The following is a 10,373-nucleotide window of genomic DNA, read 5'->3' as shown; positions in this document are numbered from 1 at the left end:
CTATGACACTGGGTGCAACGCCTTGCTGTATCAAGGGGTTCAGAAGAAGGTAGGAGTCATAGGCTCTAGAATTGTGCGCTATAAACGTGAAGTTTCTGTACTGGGGTTTTCTAAAGTGTTTTAGAAAGAGCAGTGTACAATTGGGGCCCTCTGCCGACCACTTATCACCCTTGAAAGTCATGGTAGATACAAAAATTGGCAAATGAACCCGATTGCTGATTTGTCTCAAAATCATAGAACACATATTTCTCTGAATGTTCATCTTCAGCCAAGGGCTGAATATAACACTTGTGTGGCACTTCTTGAACCACATCAGCGTCTCTGTTTCTCAAAGGCCCTTTACAGTGTGGGCAATGTATGATTCCACACACGAGGTTTAGGGCTGTCTATTTTACAGTTGTAATTGCAATGGCATGTTGGACATTTCTTGTTAACGGGATTGATATGACAACAGCCAGTGAAAGTGCAGAGCGCCAAATTCAAACAGAAATCTCATAATTAAAATTCCTCAAACATATATGTATTTTATACCATTTTAAATGTAATCTTGTTGTTAATCCCACCAAAGTGTCCGATTTCAAATAGGCTTTACATAGAAAACACCACAAACGATTATGTTAGGTCAGAGCCAAGCCACAGAAAAACACAGCCATTTTTCCAGCCAAAGAAAGGAGTCACAAAAAGCACAAAGAGAAAATGAATCACTAACCTTTGATGATCTTCATCAGATGACACTCATAGGACTTCATGTTACACAATACATGTATGTTTTGTTCGATAAAGTGCATATTTATATATTTTTTTAAATCTCAGTATACATTGGCGCGTTATGTTCACTAGTTCCAAAAACATCTGGTGATATTGCAGAGAGCCACATAATTTTACAGAAATACTCATAAATGTCGATGAAACTACAATTGTTAGACATGGAAATATAGATACACTTCTTAATTCAATCGCTGTGTCAGAATTCAAAAAAGCTTTCCCAGAAAAAGCAAACCATGCAATAATTTGAGTACAGCTTTCAGACAACAAAGCAGCTAAAATGTGAAATGCGAGTGACCAGCGCGTGACTGCTGGCAGACCTAAACTCATTCCTCTCTCATTCGGTCCCACGTCACAGTAGAATCCTCAAACAAGTTTCTAAAGACGGTTGACATCTAGTGGAAGCCTTAGGAAGTGCAACATAACCAATATCCCACTGTGTATTCAATAGGGGCTGGGTTGAAAATCGACCAACCTCAGATTTCCCACTTCCTGTTTGGATTTCTTCTCAGGTTTTTGCCTGCCATATGAGTTTTGTTATAGTCACAGACATCATTCAAATAGTTTTAGAAACTTTAGAGTGTTTTCTATCCAATACTAATAATAATATGCATATATTAGCAACTGGGACTGAGGAGCAGGCAGTTTACTCTAGGCACCTTTCATCCAAGCTACTCAATACTGCCCCTGCAGCCATAAGAAGTTAATGTCACAACTGCTTACAGATTTACAGGCCTTGGGGTGCCATGTTTCAATTTTGTGTTTTTCGTAACAGTAGGCCGTACGACATTTGCGGCGACAATCCTAACAGGGTGTCAGGTTTAAGGGCTGCATCGGACAATTTTCATCCAGACATACTGAACAGCTTTAACGGCACGAGTGCCCCCCCCTTTCGGGTGTAGCCGGTATGGCGCCTAAAAACGCTGTGATGTTAGTAATAGCATAATAGTGGGCGTTTTGCACATAAAAGTACAGAATCTGAGGATGAGGTTGGGGGTTGTTTTGGAATTTCAAGAGAGCTGCATTAGCTCTACTGTGGTACAAAACCACAATCTTGATGTTCAGAAGGTTTTCAAACTTGACTATGTCCGAGAAAGCCACAGCATCCTGTATACCTTGACCCACGGCCGTTTGGAGCTCTCTAGCCTTGTGTAACGGCGCTAGATCTGTACACCCAGGGTTGAGTAAATGTGCTAGGCCTATTGCAAAGCATAGCTTTTTACCAGGATTGTGAACGTTTATGAGATACGCCCTTTTATTGCTTATGATTTCTGATTGCATTAGGCTATCAAGCTTCCTTCTCTGACCACCCAGGGGTTGCCGTATTATTTGCACTACAAGCTCGAGGGTCCTATCGGCTATGACGGATACATTTGACTGAACAAGTCGTTCCAGCAGGGCTATAAATTGTTCACGGTCTGCTTCGCCATTGGGTAAAATAAGAGATACCGTGTTATGCAGGCTATCTCCACAAATGTCCAACTGTAAGACATCACGAGGTTCCCCATAATCTCTTGCCCTGTCTAACAGTTCGTTCAGAGTATCCAGTATCATCACATAAAACACTGCAGTATCATCACATAAAACACTGCATAGTCAAGATTCTGATTCACCCATGTGAAATTGAAAAATGGTCGAATCTCTGTATTGCGGAATTTATTTCGGTACACAACCCCGGACACTTCTATCAATACCATCTCCCTCCTGATTTATTAGACAAATTTTCAATTTCTCAAAAACATTGTATTGCGTTTCAGACTCTTTCGGACATGGGCGTTAATGGCGGGGTCTGTGTGGGTCCGGTGTAGAAGATCTTATGCTCTCATTCATCTGGTTAATTGACGATATGAGAGTTTTAGGAATCTGGGATAACAGTTTTTCATCGGTCGTCTCTGACTCATTCATACAATTAATTATTTATATGAGTTCGGGGGTATTGGGGATAATATGTTTTCATCTATCGGTATTATGTATGTTACCCAAGCCTCATTCATCTGGTTAATTATAGCTTGGGATAACAGGGTTTCAACTGTCTCAATTATGTCTGTTGGCTCAGCCATTTGGATAATTAATGATGTGTGTTCTTGTGGTATTCTGGAAGGATACATGTTACAAATATGTTTCTAGCGCCTGTATTTGCGTTTTTTAAATCGGTTTTGCTGTTTAACAAACGTGGCATTGTTCTATGCCAGAAGGTATTGTTGCTCGAGTAAAGCCCCCATTCGTTTGTGGAGCAAAACCTTTCGGGATTTTAGAGCCCTGGAAAAGGCTGTGAAAAACCTAGCCTGTTCTATTTCAGGTTCGAGTGTTTCCACCAAAGAATTGGCTGAATCAAGAAGGTTGGCCGCCTCCCATAATAGCAGGTCGTCTACCTCTGAAATGTCATTTAAAACGATGAAATCCTCTGGTTTCGTTGTTTCATTGTGAACGTCTGGTGAGCCGAAATCCTCTGCGTGCTCTAGGTGTGTGAGGTCTTCTGTGCCGTTATACGAAGGGGAGGAGTCTGAAAGAAAATAATACATACAAAATACGTTATTAAACATAAAATATGTTAGATATAAAAAAAGTCATACATTTCAGGTATAATACTATATATTAACAATACATCATTAAATTACCTCAGCTTTTTTTGACGATGGCTGTTCTGACGGATCGCGGAAACCGGGGGCTCTTTCACCAGGTATTCCAGATTCTGCTGGGCATGTCTCGTTGGAGTCTGAAAAAACATTATTTGTCATTGTTTTAACATATTGAATCATCAAAAAATTTAAAAAATAATAAAATATGTATAACTAATAATATATATATATATATATAATTATCATCGGAAATCGTTCAGGGTCCATAAGGAGGCCCTTATCCTTCTTGGTGGTATGTCAGCTGTAAACACAAAAATAGCTTTTAATATAGGGTGCACACTTTTTGTTTTTATTGTATAAATATTCTTATGCATTTTATTCTTGGATTTACGTCTACAATAATGTGATGGGGACTGGCTGCATGCGTTTTGCTCCTCTGAACCCCCTTCTAACGAAGGCTGTTCCAGATCATTTATTCCCCTGAGCAACTGTGTAAAGGATGGATACCCTACAAACGTTAGATAATATTAACATATATTTATCCGATATATATATACATTTTAAATGATAAGAATACGTGCATTTGACATATTACCTAAACAATCATTGCCCCCCGTTTAAAAAAACATATCACGCCGGTTTAATATTACAATAATATCAATAACATTCCCCGCCTCCAAATCGAATATATTATTTTCACTAACTCACCTTCAGAAAGCTCCATTAGGACGGATTCGCTGATGATCTTTGAGCTGTTCTGGGCTGTTGGCCGTTCGTACAGAGGGGATAGTATCTGTTTCACTAGCCCTCGCTCCGTAGTCTTGGCTCAAAGGAGAGATGTTCTGTAATGATTTTACAGCGCGGGGGTGATGTTTTTTCGGGCGGCAGGACCTCTGAATGTTCAGAGAACCCAAAACCACAGGTGGTTGTCTCGACATATTATGTCTGCCAGTATTTCCTTTTTCATTTCCTACAACATCATGGGTAGCAGCGTGGGGGGTGTCCGTTATACATTTATAGACCTGGGGGGGGGGGGGGGGGCGTTTGTATATACACTGATTACAAATAACATATGTTTTAAACCGTATGTTGTCTAGACCAGATATATTCTGCCGGGGTTGTTTGACTTTTTAGCCCCCCACGTCCTTGGGGGTGAGATAAATACATACATACACATAGGCATGTGTGGTAAATGAATCGAAAGTGCCCATTTGAAGAGTCACACAAACACAGCCCCCATACAACCCCACACACTTTTTTGATTGGGGGTAACCAGATATCTTGACAGAAAGAGAGAGATAGAGCCTTGAGTGCAAATTCCATGGCATTGTTGAACACACACCCCTCTCCTTTGTTTTTGAAACACACACCTACACTAGCACGCACACGTCTTTCCGGAAAGCCTTTTTTCTCAGGGACAGATTGGGAGAGAGGGCGCGTGATATTCCTTTCGTTAAACGGTGAGATAACATTTAGTTAATTCATAATATTTAGTACAGACCTTTTTAAAACAATTTTACTGCGCAATATAAAAACATGCACATATGTTTTATTTATAAACAGTGGTTGTACAACATTTACACATCATTACCAGACAGTACTAAACTTTTATTAACCTTTAATGTTTATAACATAACTTTGTAGGAAAGACTGTATTCGTATAAAATAAGACATTGCATTTCTCAGCGACAGACCGGGGCGAGAGAGAAAAGACAGCTTCCCCATTCGTTAAGGGTTGAGATATAGCATGAATCCCCTTTAAATCTAAATCTTTAGTACATACAGTTTAAAACATGTTATAATTAATTTAAAAAAATTACTATTAATTTATTACAGATAAAGGGCCTGGTTAGCCCTGACCCCCATCCGTCTCCAATTCACCCGCGTCAAGACAGGCTCTCTTGCTCGCAGGATATCCCACACACGCTCTGTCAAGGCTCCATAAGTTTTCACTCCAGGGATAGATCAAACGTCTGGCATGTCGATCCTGGGTATGTCTTAAGGATAGACGCGGCCAGCGCAGTAATTGTTCATGATTTTGGAAAAGACTGTCCAGCTTATTCATCAGGGTTATGAATATAGGGTAATCAATCCATTTAAAGCTGAACACTGGCATAAAAAAAGTTTACATCCTTGCAGGCTTTGGAAAATACATATGAACTGACAGACTTCGTCGCATTTGTACTATCAAATTGTTCCCATGCTAAAATTGTCACTTTGGAGTCGGGGCTATACGTCATTGAAGCGATTCATTAGGGCCTTCAAATCACTGCGACGCACACAAGTTCTTCCATTGCATATCCTGGCAGGGTTGTACCACTCAGGGCCTGTTCAATTTGACAGAGCGCTAGCCTTATCTTAAGCCATTCTCTCATACGCAGCACACGAGAAAAACTCCCGGGTTTTGCATGATAAAGGGGTTTGGGTCCGCTGTCTGTAAATATCTTAACAGTAGAATCCTCAGGTTGGAATATGTCAGACATATGTCCTTCACTCGTATCCAAAACTCATTTAAAACATTCAGGGGCCTCACCCAAAACGTCCTCGATGCTTTTATCATTGGGTTCGTGACAAGGGACGCATAGCACCCCGAGGATTGGCCTAGGAGACTTGGCCTCTGTTTGGGTTCGTGACAAGGGACGCATAGCACCCCGAGGATTGGCCTAGGAGACTTGGCCTCTGTTTGGCCTCTGTTTAACGTTCTGGGTTTTATTTTTAAAATCTTGTTTAGTGTTCTGGGGCCGCATGTGTTGTTCTGGGCTTTATTTATAATGCGTCTGCCGCCAACACAATCCCCCCTGGACATTCCTGCTTCATAGACAACAACCCTAAGGGCAATAAAATAAAAAAATAGGGTGGATGTGGGGTTATCCTCTTGGAAATGTTCAAACACCCCCCCCAGTTCAACCAGGTCCCTACACATCAATCATCATGACAACTTCAAAGGAATAGATGCAATATAGATATAAAATAACACACCCTCTAACACGTGACAACAGGAACAGGATATCCTGGCCGGGTGCCCATATTTGGGCATGAACGAGTCATCCGGACATAGGGTCATAAATCAGATGTTTGACCCACGCCATCTACTTTATTCTCTCTATTGTAATTACAGCAAAAATAATGAGTAATTACAATACTTTGTACACAGTAATTACAGCAATCATTACAAAGTAACAAGGGCACTGTAAAGTAAAGTGTAACAGGAAGCTTTTATTTTTGAGGACATCAGTTCCATGCCGGATCTTTGACACCAAAGTGTCTTTCTCTCCCCAGTCAAACCCAATAAACCATTCAATCTCACTGTCACCAGGATGTCAAGTCAATACGACAAATATTTACCTAACAATCTTCTGATTGACAACCCAAAGTACCAACTTGTACTACATAAGTGGCCACCAAGGCAAGGTAAGATACTCAAATCCTGCTAAAAATGTTTTAAAAATAAAGCCAGTGAATAAATCTATTTCCTCAAATATTTTTCCTCCAGTTTGCCGAGGCTCGCCACTCAACATCTCAGTGAACAATGAAAATTTTGAGCAAGACACAGTAAAAGTGAGGTCCATCCCCAACAAACATCCCTTTCAAGGCCAGTAGAGTGAATGGGCATCAGAGGTTCATGGGAGGACTGAAGCCGTACAACAAGGTATGGTTTGGTCAAGACATTTGGAACTTTACCAGAAACATTTGAGCCCAATGTTCCTTGTCCCCTCAGTTGCAGAATTTCCAATGAACACAACATTTTGTGCCAGTTCCAGTGCTGCTAATTCTGTGCTTACATTCCAATTGTAAGGTTAGTTTGGATGACCTTATCTTTAATGACAACATCTACTGTGTGAGGTAGAAGAGATCATGTCATTCTTGGACTGTGGAAAATTAAGGTTACCTAATATAATCACAGTTCTTTGATAACATGAAAGGTCTCTCACTTTTGGGTAACGTCCTGTTAGGGGCAGAGTCTAGGAAGATCCAATCACACAACGTCTGTCGTAGACAGACAGGAGCAACGGCCAATAGTGGACCTATCCACTTCCCATATAAGGGGAAGTTGTCCGCTCCCATCTTCACTTCTAAGTACATCTTCCTTACGCACACCTTGAAGGGTAACACGGTGAGATCTGACTCGTAAGGTCATAGAACTGGGGCTACATTAGGTAGCTTTAAGTTCTATTTCAATGACCTGTTCGGTCTCTCACTTTGGGGAAATAGACAACTCCCGTAGCGCTTGTATACTATCCGAAGCCAAGTCTAGACCAATGACTGTATATACAGTTGAAGTCGGAAGTTTACATACACTTAGGTTGGAGTCATTAAAACTCGTTTTTCAACTACTAAATTTCTTGTTAACAAACTATAGTTTTGGCAAGTCGGTTAGGACATCCACTTTGTGCATAACAGAAGTAATTTTTCCAACAATTGTTTACAGAAGGATTATTTCACTTAATTCACTGTATCACAATTCCAGTGGGTCAGAAGTGTACATACACTAAGTTGACTGTGCCTTTAAACAGCTTGGAAAATTCAATTTTAAAAGGTTCAGAGAGGCTAATTGACATCATTTGAGTCAAGTCATTTGAGTTGTGGATGTATTTCAAGGCCTACCTTCAAACTCAGTGACTCTTTGCTTGACATCATGGGAAAATCAAAAGAAATTAGGCAAGAACTTAGAAACATTTATTGTAGACCTCCACATTTCAGGTTGGGAGCAATTTCCAAACGCCTGAAGGTACCATGTTCATCTGTACAAACAATAGAACGCAAGTATAAACACCATGGGTCCACGCAGCCGTCATACCGCTCAGGAAGGAGACGTGTTCTGTCCCCTAGTGATGAACGTACTCTGGTGCGAAAAGTGCAACTCAATCCCAGAACAGCAAAGGACCTTGTGAAGATGCTGGAGGAAACTGGTACAAAAGTATCTCTATCCACAGTAAAACGAGTCCTATATCGACATAACCTGAAAGGCCACTCAGCAAGGAAGAAGCCATTGCTCCAAAACCTCCATAAAAAAGCCAGACTACGGTTTGCAACTGCACATGGGGACAAAGCTAGTACTTTTTGGATAAATGTCCTCTGGTCACATGAAACAAAAATAGAACTGTTTGGCCACAATGACCATCGTTATGTTTGGAGGAAAAAGGGGGATGTTTGCAAGCCGAAGAACACCATTCCAACCGTGAAGCACGGGGGTGGCAGCATCATGTTGTGGGGGTGCTTTGCTGAAGGAGGGACTGGTGCACTTCACAAAATAGATGGCATCATGAGGGGGTTAAATTATGTGGATATATTGAAGCAACAGCTCAAGACATCAGTCAGGAAGCTAAGGCTTGGTCGCAAATGGGTCTTCCAAATGGACAATGACCCCAAACATACTTCCAAAGTTGCAAAATGGCTTACGGCCAATAAAGTCAAGCTATTGGAGTGGCCATCACAATGCCCTGACCTCAATCCCATAGAACATTTGTAGGCAAAACTGAAAAAGCGTGTGTGAGCAAGGAGGCCTGCAAACCTGACTCGGTTACACCAACTCTGTCAGGAGGAATGGGCCACAATTCACCCAACTTATTGTGGGAAGCTTGTGGAAGGCTACCCGAAACGTTTGACCCAAGTTAAACAATTTAAAGGTAAACTTCTGACCCACTGGGAATGTGGTGTAAGAAATAAAAGCTGAAAAATCAATCATTCTCTCAACTATTATTCTGACATTTCATTCTTAAAATAAAGTGGTGATCCTAACTGACGTAAAACAGGGAATTTGTACTATGATTAAATGTCAGGAATTGTGAAAAACTGAGTTAAAATGTATTTAGCTAAGGTGTATGTAAACTTCCGACTTCAACTGTACATACACACAGAGATTATTTATAAAGCCAGGCACAGTTAATAGTTAGGCTATTGATTATAGACCTAATAAAGTTGGTTTCCCTTCTCCTCACAATTAAAGTTAAGGGCCGTTTGTCATCTTGTTCTCAACACCAATTTGCTGGTTAACTTTGCTATTAGGTACATAGCAACATTGGCTAGGAAAAGGTGCCAATTCAACAGCGCACTGATGTGTTTCAGAACTGCCGACAGCGACCACTACCCAACGTGTCGTCGGTTCTGAAACACACCAGTGCGCTGTTGAACTGGCACCTTTTCCTAGCCAATGTTGCTATGTGCATAATAGCAAAGTTAACCAGCAAATTGGTGTTGAGAACAAGATGACAAACGGCCCTTACCTTAATTGTCTTAAGGAACAATCTGCACACAATGAGTCCCTGACCACCTCCTGAAGTTGTCAGCCAGATCTGAACACAATCCAACCACAATGCAACTTCTGTGTCTAGATCGGTCTTTTCAATGCGATCTTCACAGTTTGATAGCAGAAGTCGCACGTGACACGGTAGACATTTGAAATGTAGGTTTATTTTCATGACGTGTCCGCAATTTCATGATCAGAATACAAAAGCTGCATGAACTGTCAAGTCTAGACACTGCCTCAGACACACTCTCCGGTGGGCCATCTGTGAGCCAGGAGCAGTGCCCCAGAAACGAGGCATAAGAAATTCCCAGGACAAGTGCATCAGATGCTGGGTTAGACAGGTCGTCTTTGGGGCCATCCTGGATCATGTGTACAGTGCAGTCGGAAAGTATTCAGACCTCGACTTTTTCCACACTTGTTACGTTACAGCCGTATTCTAAAATGTATAAAACAATTTCCTCAATCGACACATAACACCCCAAAATGACAAAGTAAAAACTGATTTAGAATTTTTGTCCCCTAGAATGGATAGGCATATTGTGCCCGACTTCCATTCTAACATATGAGGCTGGAAAACGTATTGTAAATTATCCGCATTTGCGCTTCATCTACAGAAAAAGTTATTAATTCCTACTCATATGGAATAATATCCTTAAATTGGTTTTAAATATATATATTTTTTTGTAAATAAGGGGCAAATATCCTTTATTATGACCATTGTTTTTCTTCTTCACTCTCAAAAGATGGAACTCAAATGTCTTGCCAGTTGATAAAGCGAGCGG

This window comes from Oncorhynchus nerka, linkage group LG16 (assembly GCF_034236695.1).
Source record: "Oncorhynchus nerka isolate Pitt River linkage group LG16, Oner_Uvic_2.0, whole genome shotgun sequence".
NCBI lineage: Eukaryota > Metazoa > Chordata > Actinopteri > Salmoniformes > Salmonidae > Oncorhynchus > Oncorhynchus nerka.
The sequence above is the reverse complement of the archived record's forward strand: the minus strand, read 5'-3'. Positions refer to the sequence as shown.